Here is a 13,524-nt window from a genome sequence, read left to right on the forward strand (position 1 = left end):
GAGCCGGTCCCGAGCGGGTCCCGAGCCTCCCCGCCGGCCGGCTGCGCCCGAGTCCGAAGGCGCCGCGCCGCGGGGCCGGGCCCATGTGCGAGCCGCCCGCTCCAGGCCGTCCGCACGTCACCTCTGCGAGCGTCCTGGCCTCCCTCGGGCCTCCCTCGGAGGAGGAGGAGTCGCCGCGACCCCCAGCCTGCGGGGCAGGTGAGTGCGGCCGCGCGCCCGCTGCTTCCTGCGGCCCGGGGACAGGAGGGACACCCCCCACCTCCCTCCGTCCGTCCGTCCGTCCGTCAGCGTCCTGCTGTCACTCAGCTTGTGCAGTCAGCGCCCGGTCCGTAGAACAGCGCCTTTGTCACCCTGCGCTTCGTCAGGGGGGTCAGCGCCTCCATCAGTCTGCTCCCCTGTCAGCCACTCTCCACTGCCGCCATTCATTCATTCATTCATTCCTTCCCTCAGCGCTCACCCTTCTTGACAGTCAACATCCCTTTTAGCTACTATCCCAGCTCATGCCTGTCAGTGGTCCGTTTTCCCCACTCACAGAATTAGTCCCAGCCTCTGAGTGGCCACCTGATCCTCTCCCTCCCAGTTGTCCACCTCTGCTCCTATCAAGGTCCCTCACCTCTGTCGGTGGCTGCAAAGGTGGGGCGGACCTTGGATACAGGGCCTGGGGAGTTGTCAGTGTTCCCTGTCTCGTCTTTGGTTTTTTTTTTTTTTTTTTTTTTTTGCCACCTTCCTCATCAGGGGCCCGCTGGTGGTGACCTTTCCACCTATCAAGTGTTCCCTCCCTGCTCCTCCTCTCCTATCATTGCCCACTGCCAAGCCCTGGCTTTGTTATTGTCTTTTATTTCCATCCCATACCTCTTCCGGGTCGTTCCCCAGTTGTCATCATCACCCACTGCCTTTCTCCCACTCCTCCCCCCCCAACATCTTTGCTTCTCCCTTGCCCCTCTCCGGTCTGGACCGTCTTCACCTGCTACTTTGTATCCTTGCAGCTGATACTCACTTAGTGAAGGCTGTTTCCAATCTATTACTCAGATCTTGCTGTTCGCTCCCAGCTCTCAGCCCCCCCCCCTTTCCCCAATTCTTGCTTTGTGCTGTAACCCCTCCCCTCAATGTGTCACCATCCTCAACCATGTCCCCGGGCCTTTTTCTAGACAGACTTTCACTGACACCTTTATCTGTGTCCTACCTGACTATACTGCTTGCTGGCTTCTTACCATCTCATTCCCTAGTCTCCCCCCCCTCCCCCAGACTGGGTTTCTCTGTGTAGCCATAGATGTCTGGCCTTGAACTCCATAGAGATCCGCCTGCCTCTGCCTCCCTAGCGCTGGTATCAAAGGCGAGGGCTATTATTATCCAGCTTCAGTCCTCATTTTTTTTTTTTTTTCAGCCCTCATTCTTATCTCTTGATGTCTCTCCCTTTCTGTTTTTCGGAGACCGTGTCTTGCTATGGAGTCTTGGCTATCTATGTAAAGCAAGCTGGACTGAAACTCAGAGATTTGCCTACCTTTGCCTGGGATAAAAGTCTTCCCAACCAAGTCTGATGTGTTCATCTCTTGATGTTCTTATGTTCTGGGTCATCCCTTTGGCCTCTCTAATTCTCATGTGAGCTAAATATGCTCTTGGAGGCCAAAAAGAGCCTACCTTTTGTTTAGTTTTTCTAGACAGGGTTTCTTTGCATAGCCCTGGCTATCCTAGAACTAGCTCTGTAGACCAGGCTGGCCTCTGCCTCCCAGCTGCTGGGATTAAAGTGTGCTACCATTGCCCAGTAAGAAATTCGCTTTAAGGAGGAGGGTGGGAGAGCAGGCCAGGGTCTTTCAACACAGACATCGGGAGGAGATGGGAAGGGCGCAGATCTTTTGCAGGAACTAGATAATATTGGTGTGTCTCCGTTGGCTGAGAATGTTTGTCTTCTAGTCAGCCTTACAGCTTGGGGGGGGGGCTTCTAGACTGGAGACTGAGTTGTGGGCGTTATGATTATATGAATTTTGGTACATGGATAGGAGGGAGTGTTGTGGTTCAAACCTCAGTTAGTTAATTTAGGGAGGTATTTTGGAGGAAAAGCTGTTGAAATTTCTTAGAGAAGTAAGTAACAATTGAAGAGGGGTATGAGGGAATGAGAGAGTTCAGAGAGAGTTCCAGAGAGTTCCAGGATTCTTGGTGGAACAAATGGTTGGATAGTAGCCTCGTTGAGGTAAATGGAGAAGCTGGGTTGAGGCAGTGATAGATATGAGGGAATTGTTACATGTTAGAGAGAGCAAGCAAGGTTTTCTTTCGGCTGAGAGTGGTGGGAGACTTCTGAGAAGCCCGGGGTCATTAGGGAGAATGTGTCTAACTGACAGATGTGAAACGGGAGAGGTAAGGCTGAGCATACAATTTTGAGAAGGGAAATAATATTTAAAGCTTTGGGAATAGCTATTTACTTAGTGCACATGATAATGTGTTCATTATTTCTTGTATGCCATTGCATTTACTATTGATTTATTTATTTATTTATTTGGAGACAAGGTTTCTCTATGTAGCCCCAGCTGTTCTGGAACTTGCTATATAGACCAGACTCGCCTAGATCTAGCAGAGATCTACCTCCTCCTGCCCCACAAGTGCTAGGATTAAAGGCATGCACCACCATGCTCAGCTCTGTATTTAATTTATGTGGGAATTTCTCATCTAATCTTTAAGGTAACCGTAGACTATAGGAGCTGTAATTTCCTCGTTTGGGAGGTAGAGACTGATGTAAGAGAGCCAGAATTTGTACTTAAGTCAGTTTGGCTCTGCATCCCTCCTCTCTCTTTCTCCTTATGGAAAGGGTGATGTTTAAAATATTTAAACTAATAACAATAATGACCGGTTCCAGTTCTACCATGCTTGGCAGGCCCAAACACTTTTTAAGTGTGTTACCCGTATCATCTTGTGTAATCTTCACAATGATGTAGTCATGAAATTGCTCTTCTTTCAACTCTTTACTTTTTTATTTTTTTGAGAAGGATCTAATTTTACCCAGTCTGATCTCAAATATTGCTTTATAGATTGAGGGTTACTGTAAACTTCTGTTCCCCTTCCTCTAATTCCCAAGTGCCTGGATTACAGGGTGTACCGCCATGACAAATTTATATAATGTTTGGGATTAAACCCAGGCCTTCATGCATGCTATTAAGCATTCTACTAACTGAGCTACATCTCAGTCCCTCTTTTTTTTTTTTTTTTAACAGGATCTCATGTAGTGTAGGCTGACCTGGAACTTGGCTAGGTAACTAAGGCCTTGAAATCCTTCTGCTTCACACCTGTACTAAGATTGCAGGCATATGCTGCCATCCCTGGCTAGTAGTTACTCTTAACATTTCTATTAGTATCATATGAGGGCTAGAGAGATGACTCAGCGGGTACTTGCTACAAAAGTAAGAGAGCCGAGTTCAAATCCTCAGCATCCACATAGAAGCCGGGCATAGCTCTGTGTGCCTGTGTAATATTTATCCTTTCAAATTCAATTAATATTTATACCAATAAAGACACGGGAGGGGTAAACTGAGGTAAAAACTTGATAGCTCAGTGAGGTAACTTTATTTTCTGGACTATATACAAAATATCTATTTACTAGTCTGATCCTACAACTAAACTGCTAGCTCTTTAGAGATCTCTTTGTGTCTGTGTCATTCTACCAAGCTAGCCTACCTTTCCCTGGAGCTCCTCCAAAGTCAAGGGCTCCTTAGCTCTCTTCCCTCCCTAGAACAGTGTTTTACCCATGTCCTGCCAGCTGCTTCTGTGTGGCTCCTTCAAGCCCCATTTCCTACCCAGAGTTCCTTCTATGGAGTTCTTCCAAGCCAAGACAGTCAGAGAACTAGACAGTCCTCTCAAAGGTCCAGTTGCTACAAAAGAAGTCTCTAGCTCCTCCCCTACACCCTTGGCAGGCTGAGCCTTGTCACTGTCATGGGGGTGCTCCAAGCCAAGTCACTAGGGGCGGAACCATTTCACCTTTACCGTGGGGCAGCTCAAGGCCAGCCAGCTGACTTTGCCTCTGGTCATAGAGCAAAGACCACAGTATTTCTCCCAAGCAACTTGCCTTAAACTAGGTAAGAACTTTCCATTCTTTAGCATTCTTATCTTTGGAGGCTTTTAGGGGTACACCCTAACAACATCTCTTCAAGACACACCTAACTGCATCTGACAAACTAAGCTTTTTTATGTTTTGCCAGCAAGTAGGTTTTCTCTGTACAGTAATCACATATCTTATAAAATGCCTGTAACCCAAGGGCTACAGGGTGGAGGCAGGTGGATATCAGGGGTCCTCTGACCAGCTAGTCTCTTCAGAACTGGAACCAAAACCAAGACCAATGTTAAAATCCAGTGGTAAGCTTCTGGCCTAGTGAGATAGCCTATCTTAAAAAAAAAAAAAAAAAAAAAAGGAGAATGATTGAAGACCCTGAGCATCTTCTGCATACACAGGTGCACGCCCCGAGCCACCCCTCCCCCATACATGCCACAATCAAAGTAATCATATGAGAACACTGAGATACAAACAGAGTATAGTATTTGAGGTCAAAACAAACCAGAGAGTTGAGGTTTGTCCAGATTCCAGAGCCTGTGCCTTTCACAGCTGCATTTCATAGGTGGCTTATACAGATGGATGATCCAACCTCTCAGGGTGCTTAAAATCCGCTTCCAAGGCAATTGATATTGCTATTTTCTTTTGTGTCATTCTAAAGATAGTTTCTAACTAATAATTCTGTGTATAAATATATTTGAGAGAAAGAGGTATACATTTTATGGAAACGAATTGTGTAACCAGGGGTGACACACTTAATCCTGGCAGAGGGATGATGACTAAGGAGCATGGTCTACATAGCAAGTTCCAGGACAGCCATGTGGTACAGACTGAGACTGTTTGAATTACTTTCCATTGCTGTGACAAAGCACCCATGACCAAAGCAACAAAAGAAAACATATAATTTGGGACTCATAGTTTTGGTGGGTTTAAGCAGGCAGGCATGGTGCTGGAGGCAGAGCTGAGAGCTTACATCCTGATCCACAGACGTGAGTCAGAGAGAACTGACTGGGAATGGTGTGTGGTCTTTGAAACCTCAAAGCCCACCAGTGACACACCTCCTCCAGCAAGGCCACGCCTCCTAATCCTTCCCAAACAGTTCTACCAACTGGGGTCCAAGTATTCAAATATATAAGTCCATCATATATGTGTGTGTGTCCCCTCATTTAAACCACCAGAGATCCTCTCCCAAAAAAAAGTATCCATAAAGCAGACTTCACACATTGTTCTGTATCTTTTCATTATTATTTTAAATTTGCACAATTAGTGTGTATATTTGTGTGGAGGTCAGTGGACAACTTGCTGAAGTTGGTTCTCCTTTTCCATCATTTGGGTTTCTGCGGTCAAACTCAGATCCTGAGCCACATTGCTGGCCCCTCTATGTCTTGTTTTTTAAAATTATTTTGGAAATGATGTTGTATTCATATATAGCTAGCAGCTTTCATCCTTTTAGCTAAACTACAGTCTTTTGTTTTTATTTTGTTTACAGTATTATATTTAAAATTATTCAAGTATATTTCATACCCAGGGAAATCTTATCTGTTTTAATTTAATAAGTTTTAAAAAGTATGAATATTAATGTTGCCAGTTGAGGTGGCTCATACTTTTAATTCGGGCAATAACGAGTCAAACGCAGGCAGATCTCTTTGAGTTCAAGGCCAGTCTAATCTTTATAATGACTACTGGGCCAGCCAGGGCTACCTAGTGAGATCCTGTCTCAAAAACAATCATTACTATGGACATCTCTCATGTCAATATAAAGAACATTTCTTTTTCCTTTTTTTTTTTGTTTTTTTTTTTTTTGTTTTTTTGAGACAGGGTTTCTCTGTATAGCCCTGACTGTCCTGGAACTCATTTTATAGACCAGGATGGCCTCGAACTCAGAAATACGCCTGCCTCTGCCTCCCGAGTGCTGGGATTAAAGGCATGCGCCACTACCGCCCGGTATGTAGAACATTTCTAACACTCTTGCAAATTTCCTGTGTTCTTTCAGTCATTTACAACCATCTTCTCAATCTTCAAGTAGTTGATGTTCTTATTCTGTCTTTAGACTTTAAATGGAATTATAAAATACATGCACCTGTGTGGAATGACACACACCTGTGATTTCAGCAGTCTCGAATTTGCTGAATAAAAGGAGAATCATGAAGCCACCCTGGGATGGATGAAAAAAAATATATTATATATATATATATATATTTATATATATAAATATATATATATATATAATGTATATTATATATATAAAACAAACTTTTTGTTTGTTTGTTTGTTTGAGACAGGATTTCTCTGTATAACCCTGGCTGTCCTGGGACTCACTCTGTAGACCAGGCTGATCTCAAACTCAGAAATCTGCCTCCCTCTGCCTCCCAAGAGCTGGGATTAAAGGCTTGTGCCACCATTGCCCACCCAAAACAAATTTCTTTAACCCAATTTGTCCTGCTAGTTTTAGAATAAGCTTTTAAATGTGTATGATTAATTTTGCTATAAGTTGGAATGGTATTATATAGAATCTATAGATCAAATTCAGAGTTAAATTAGTGGATCTTTTATGTATGCATTTAATTTGATTTCTTCATTTATTTAGATTTTTAAAAATATTTATTTATTTATATGTATATGAGTGTTCTATCTGCATGCACATCTATGTCCCAGAATAGGGCATCAGATTCTAGTATAAATGCTTGTGAACCACCATGTGGTTACTGGGAATTGAACTCAGGACCTCTGAAAGAGCAGACAGTGCTCTTGATCACTGAGCCATCTCTCCAGCCCTAGATTTTTTTCTTAGCATTATTTTATGTTTTCACTGTAAGAATACTTTTTTCATTTGAATTATTTTGAGCTATTTTGTCCTCCTGGTGGTATCATGAATGTTTTTATATTATTTTTAATTGTTGTACAAAGATCTATTTGCTATTATATTCTGCAACATTGTATAACTTATTAGTTTCCATACTATATCCCTTTGGATTTGCATAATTATATCTGCAAATAAAGATAGTTTTATTTTTCCTTCTCAATTGGTATGCCTTTTGTTTTACTTTTTTTTTTTTTTTTAATTGCATTGAGTAAAAGCCTCCAAACAGTGTTAAATAAAAATGATAATACTGGGCCTTTAATGGCTGAGAAAGTTGCCTTTGTTTCCATTTTGTGGAATTAATTATTTATTATTACTGTGTGTGTAGTATGTGAGTATGTGTGTGCCATGGTTGCATGTGTTAATTACTGTGTGTGTATGACTTGTGATTATCTGTGTGCTATGGTTGCATGTGTTATTACTGTGTGTGTATGACTTGTGATTATCTGTGAGTCATGGTTGCATGTGTTATGACTGGGTGTGTAGAATGTGAGTATGTGTGCCATGGTTGCATGTGTTGTGACTGTGTGTGTAGTATGTGAGTATGTGTGTCATGGTTGCATGTGTTAGGTTGCATGTGTTATATGACTGTGTGTGTGTAGTAAGTGAGTATGTGAGCCATGGTGTGCATATGGAAATGACAGGACAAGTTCATGAGGTCAGCTTTCTCCTTCCTCCTTTATATTTTATTTTATTTTATTTATTTATATATTTTTTTGAGGCAGGGTTTCTCTGTATAGCCCTGGCTGTCCTGAAACTCACTCTGTAGACCAGGCTGGCCTCGAACTCAGAAATTCGCCTGCCTCTGCCTCCCAAGTGCTGGGATTAAAGGCGTGTGCCACCATGCCTTCCTCCTTTAAATGGGTTCTGGAGAATCAGGTCACCTGGCTTGTGTAGCAAGTGACTTACCTGCTAAGTGGTCTCACTGGTCCCTGGAATGTTATTATAATGAAAGTGTTGTTGGATCTTGTCAAATGCTTTTTCTGCATCAATTCAAATGGTTATTTTGTTTTCATTGATCTGTGGTATGTTATATTGATTGGTTTTTCAGATGTTAAAAATAACTGCATTCTTAGAATAAATTCTGAGTGAAGTACAATGAACATTCATGTGTGTGATTTGGTTTTGTTGAGGATCTTGCAAATTTATGAAGAGCTATTTATAACAGCCAAGTTTTCCTCTTTTCTCCCTTTCTTTTCTTTCTCTTCTTTCCTCTTTTCTCTCCTTCTTTCCTTCTTTCCTTTTCTTCATTTCTGTTCTAGGGTCAAATCTTGTGTATGCTTGACACTTCTGTCTTGGTTTTGGTGTTTTTTGAGACAGGCTATCAATCACTCTGTAGTTCAGGCTGGCCTGAAACTCAGTTGTCCTCTTGTCTCAGCGTTCAAGTACTGGGATTAAAAGACTTGAGCCATCACTTTAGGCAAAATACCATATAAATATCTATACGGTCTATATTGGAAATTGAAGCCAGGTCCTTTTGTGTGCTAGTCAGGTGCTCACAATGCATTGAGCTTCATTCTCAACCAGGTTTTTCCCTTGGAGACAGGGTCTCATTCTATGGCCCTGGCTGGCCCGAAGTCACAAGGAACCTTGTTTTTCGAGACAGAAATCCGCCTGCCTTTGCCTCCCAAGTGCTGGAATTAAAGGCCTGTGCCACCATGCCCGGCTTAGTTGCTTTCTTTTCTTTTCTTTTCTTTTCTTTTCTTTTCTTTTCTTTTCTTTTCTTTCTTTCTTTCTTTCTTTCTTTCTTTCTTTTGTTGCTTTCTTTCTTTCTTTTTTTTTTAAAGATTTATTTATTTATTATATGTAAGTACACTGTAGCTGTCTTCAGACACTTGTTGCTTCCTTTCAATGGTTGTCTAATTATCCTCATTTTTGTATGTTCAGTGCCTTCAGATATCTGTTTTTAATATTTTGTTCAGAACTTACAATTGTTATCTACAGGAAACGTACTTTAGTCTGATACAAAGTTGTTCTATCCTTTCTGAATCAGAGCTCTGCCCCCCCACTCTGTGTGTGTGTGTGTGTGTGTGTGTGTGTGTGTGTGTGTACTAGAGTTGGCGGAGAGACTAGAGATACTGATGGAAAGATCTCAGATGGAGCAGTTTGGGAAGACATAGAGATGGAGTGGCTGGTCTTGGATGGGAGCAGGGCTCTTTGTGACAGAAGGAAGCTTAGGGAACGTGATGGATCTGATAGAGTTGACGGAGAGGAGAGGAGGTATTGACACTAGAGACCTTTTGCTGTGAGTTAAGGGAATAAGGATATTAGATAGATAAGGAAAGACCAAAAGGGTTAAGGTGGTTTATGATTTATGTCACTGTGTGACAACCCACCCTAATGACTAGTGGCTTAAAACAAGATTATTTTTCGGTTATGAGTCCAGGTTGGTTGGTTGGTAGTGTGGGCCATGCGCAGCAGGATTCTCTTCTTGCTTCTCCATGTTGCCATCTTGGTTTACTTGTAGACCTGGATCAGCTGGATGTTTATGCCTCTCTCCAGGGTTTTGCCATCATTAGGGAGGCCTGCAGAAGCTTCTTCACATTTAGTCAATGAACTCAAAGGCATTGAGTGAAACTGCGAAGCCTCTTGGGGATCAGGCTCTGGCACTGGTCTTGGTAACTTTGTTGCTTATAGTGGGTTCTAAGAGCTGCTGAGGGGGAAGGGAAAGCTAAGAAACTTTGACTATTTTTAGATAGGGTCTGACTAGCCCCTGCTAATGTTAGAATTGCTATATTGCCCAGGCTATCTCAAATCTGTGGCAGTCCTCCTGCCTAGTCTCTGGGGTGTTATAATTACAAGTGTGAGGGTATGAGCCAGTATTCCTGGCTTAGACTTCACCTCTAGAGGCAAGAGCTGGCTGTGTTTAAGCTTACCGCCATTATTATAAGAGAGGGAAACCAGCTTCCTAAAGAGAGAATAAGAATCCAGGCTACATTAAATGTTTACTTGAGGTTTGTGATTATTAATTTAGAATGAGTAAGGGCCGAGCTAGATTATTCACGGAAGCCTTCTCTGACCAGTGCTTCCGCTATCAGCCTTCCCCACCCATGCATGACTAAAGACAGTTACTGACGTTTATTATGGGTTTACAGTGCTGGGCATTTTATATAAATTATATATTTTGGTTTGTTTTTGGAGTATGTGTGTTTTTCAGACTCAATTTTACTCCAAACCTAGGCTGGCCTGTAATGCAGTGTGTAACTCAGGCTGGCCTTGAAATCATGCTAACTCTCCTGCACTCTCTTAGCACTCTCTTTGAGTGCTAAGATTTCAGGCATGAGTAATCACACTTGGCTCCAGGTTTCTTTATGATGTATATACTATCATGTTCTAAATCATGTATTAGAGGGCACAAACACAAAATTGAGGATTTGAAGAACCTAGAAATGGTTCATGGCACAATCCATGTTTTCTCAAGAAGGAAGTCATATTCTAGTACATTTAATAAAAGGAAAAGAAGTCTTCAAAGGAAGTGTAAAAGAAACGACCAAGATGGCGACCTTCTGCTTTTGACCTGTGAATGGAAGTTGCAGCAGACAGCACTGAGTTGTGCTGAGCTTTGTGTGACGAGGTTTTGTAGTGACAGCTCACTTTGTAGACCAGGCTGGCCTCGAACTCAGAAATCCACCTGCCTCTGCCTCCCAAGTGATTAATCCCAAGGGATTAAAGGGTGCACCACCACTGTCCAGCTACTGGCAGAAAAGTTATGCATACTGACCCTGTTGGCAGCAGAATGCATCCTGCATAATATTGGCTTGGACAGGGTTAAAAGTTAAAGTAGTTATACAAATGAAGGTTTTGAGCTAGATGTGGTGGCTCATACCTGTAATCCCAGCAGGATTAGAAAAATTGCATTGCAGGGTTTTTGTATGTACTGGTCAATTGTTTGTAAACAGAGGAACTTGGACCAGAAGGCAGCTTTGCCTGTCTTAGCTGACCCAGGGGAAGGCTTCTCCAACCTCCCATGAATCCCAGGCCTTGGTCCCTGACATGGCAGGCTCATGCCAAACAATCGCTCAGAGCTGTTCTGGGTTTCCTCTGTTGCCTACACTGCCCCGTGCTAAAAGGGCTCTGTGTTGCAGTCCTTGCTTTAGGAAGTGACAGGAGGATCAACCATTGGGTGGCTGCATTTTTTATTGCCATAGTGAGAAAGGTTTTCATTACAGAGGTCTAGAATTGTGGGATGTTCACTTTTGACTGAAGCTGGTATCCCCCTTTTCCCTTTCTCTTTTTCGTGTCTGGAGTTAGTCTAGACTGTGCTGTGCTTGCCCCTGGACAAGCACTCAGACAAGTTTGTTCCTCAGGCAGTTCTCCATATGCTTTATAGGGATTTTAAGTTTTAATTAATTTATTTGTGGAGATAGGTCTGCACTTTGTAGACCTATGCCTCTGCCTCCCAAGTGTTGGGATTAAAGCTGAGCATCACCATTCCTGGCTAGATTTTAGTTTAATTTTAATTTTAATTATGTGTGTGTCTGCACATGAATGATAATGTTCTTGGAGGCCAGAAGCATCAAATCCTCTGGAATTGGACTTATAGGTTGTTGTGAGTCACTTGGCATCACTCAGTGTACATACTGTCAACTCAACTCGAGTCTTTTGTAAAATCACTCCAGAAGAGGGCGTCAGATCTTGTTACGGATGGTTATGAGCCACCATGTGGTTGCTGGGATTTGAACTCCAGACCTTTGGAAGAGCAGTCGGGTGCTCTTACCCACTGAGCCATCTCACCAGCCCGACTGGCAAGTCTTTAACAAACAAATAAAAAAAAAAAAAATTAGCACAAGGCTTCTAATTTAAAATTCTGGGCTAGAGAGATGGCTCAATGGGTAAGAGCACTGACTGCTCTTCCAGAGGTCCTGAGTTCAATTCCCAGCAACCACATGGTGGCGTACAACTATTTATGAGGGCATCCGATGCCCTTTTCTGGCATGCAGGTATACATGCAGCAGAGCACTCACTCATTAGATAGACAGACAGATAGATAGATTGAAAGAAATAAAATAGAATATTGGACTGGGCATGTGCCTTAATGTCAGCATTTGGGAAGCAGATGCAGGAAGTTCTCTGTGAGTTCAGGACAGTTAGTACTATATATAGAGAAAGACCCCATCTCAATAAACATACATAAATAAACAAAATAAAATCTCTTAGCTGGGCCTGGTGGCGCAGGCCTTTAATCCCAGCACTCAGGAGGCAGAGGCAGGTGGATTTCTGAGTTCGAGGCCAGCCTGGTCTACCAAGTGAGTTCCAGGACAGTCAGAGCTATACAGAGAAACCCTGTCTCGAAAAACCAAAAACCAAACAAACAAACAAAATCTCTTAAAAATTTTTATCTATCATGTATGTGCATGTAAAATGTATGTGTGGGGTGGGTTGTGGGGGAGTGTTTGCATGACATTCATACATTTGGATAACGTTTTGGAGTTGCTTTTTTTTTTTTTAAGATTTTATTTATTTAATGCATATGAGTACACTGCAGCTGTCTTCAGATACACCAGAATCTGTTACAGATAGTTGCAAGCCACCATGTGGTTGCTGGGAATTGAACTCAGGACCTCTGGAAGAGCAGTCAGTGCTCTTAACCACTGAGCCATCTCTCCAGCCTCCTGGAGTTGTTATTTTTTTTCCATCTACTTTTTTTTTCTTTCTTTTTTTAAAGATGGGCTTACCGTGTGTCTCTGGATATGTAGTCTGGAATTTGTTCTGTAGATCAGGCTGGCCTCAAATTCACAGCGATCCCACCCTGCTCCCTGACTGCTGCTTCCTAAGTGCTGGACTAAAGACACATCCCCATGCCCAGCCTCTGACCATCTGCCTTTCTGTGGCTTCTGGGGACTGAACTCAGGTTGCCAGGCTTGACAGTGAATACCTTCTACCCACTGAGCTGTTCTGCTGGTCCTACTACATTCAAATTCTAGAGCTACTTAACCCTTAGTTATGTTTGTAAGTAATAAAATAAAAGTTAATGGCATGTATTTAAAGACCTAAAGTGTTTACATTATTATTATTACTATTATAATTATTAATGTTATTTTTTGAGACAGGGTAGCCCTGGCTATCTATCCTGGAACTTGCTGAACCAGACTGCCCTTGAACTCACAGATACCCACCAGCCTCTGCCTCACCCTCCCCAACACTGAGTTTAGGTTAGTGATGGATTAGTGATCCTCCTATTGCAGCCTCCCAAGTAGCTGGGCTACCAATTTCAACTAATTTTCACTTAGCTGTAATAAAATATATGTAATATGAAACCTACCACTGTAGCAGTCTGTACTATATGTCAACCCCAGAACTGAAAAAACAAAACAAAACATTTTTTACAGAACTTTTTTTCCTCTTTATTTTTTTTTACCCCTTGAAGTAGAATAAGGTAGGACAGACCAGTTATCACACATTGATTTGTTGTTGTATTTAGTGATTCACTCAGAGCACTGCTCATACTGCCTTTTGCCAAGCATGACTTCATTTGCTACATGGAACAGCTGAGACAGTGGATCCCGAGAGCCTGGCCAGTCTTGCTCACTTGCCCCACCTTATGGTTTTAGAATATAAAATGAGAAGGCATATCTGGGCTTTGGGCCACTGGCGAACACATCTCCTCCTCCTCCTCCTCCTCCTCCTCCTC

General features: G+C 42.7%; 1 protein-coding gene across 9 annotated transcripts in view; it reads left to right on the top strand.

Moving 5' to 3' along the window:
- The window catches only part of Ppp6r2 (protein phosphatase 6 regulatory subunit 2), a 62,583-nt gene continuing 49,059 nt past the window's right edge, over positions 1–13,524 (top strand). For 6 of the 9 annotated variants that reach the window (XM_029548001.1, XM_029548004.1, XM_029548003.1 and 3 more), the window contains exon 1: positions 8–198. The gene's annotated coding sequence lies outside the window, so the exon portion shown is untranslated. Of the gene's footprint in view, positions 199–13,524 lie in introns of all 9 variants that reach the window. The other 3 variants (XM_021216764.2, XM_029548008.1, XM_021216763.2) reach the window with 1 other exon arrangement.

Source organism: Mus pahari, chromosome 17 (assembly GCF_900095145.1).
Source record: "Mus pahari chromosome 17, PAHARI_EIJ_v1.1, whole genome shotgun sequence".
Lineage (NCBI taxonomy): Eukaryota > Metazoa > Chordata > Mammalia > Rodentia > Muridae > Mus > Mus pahari.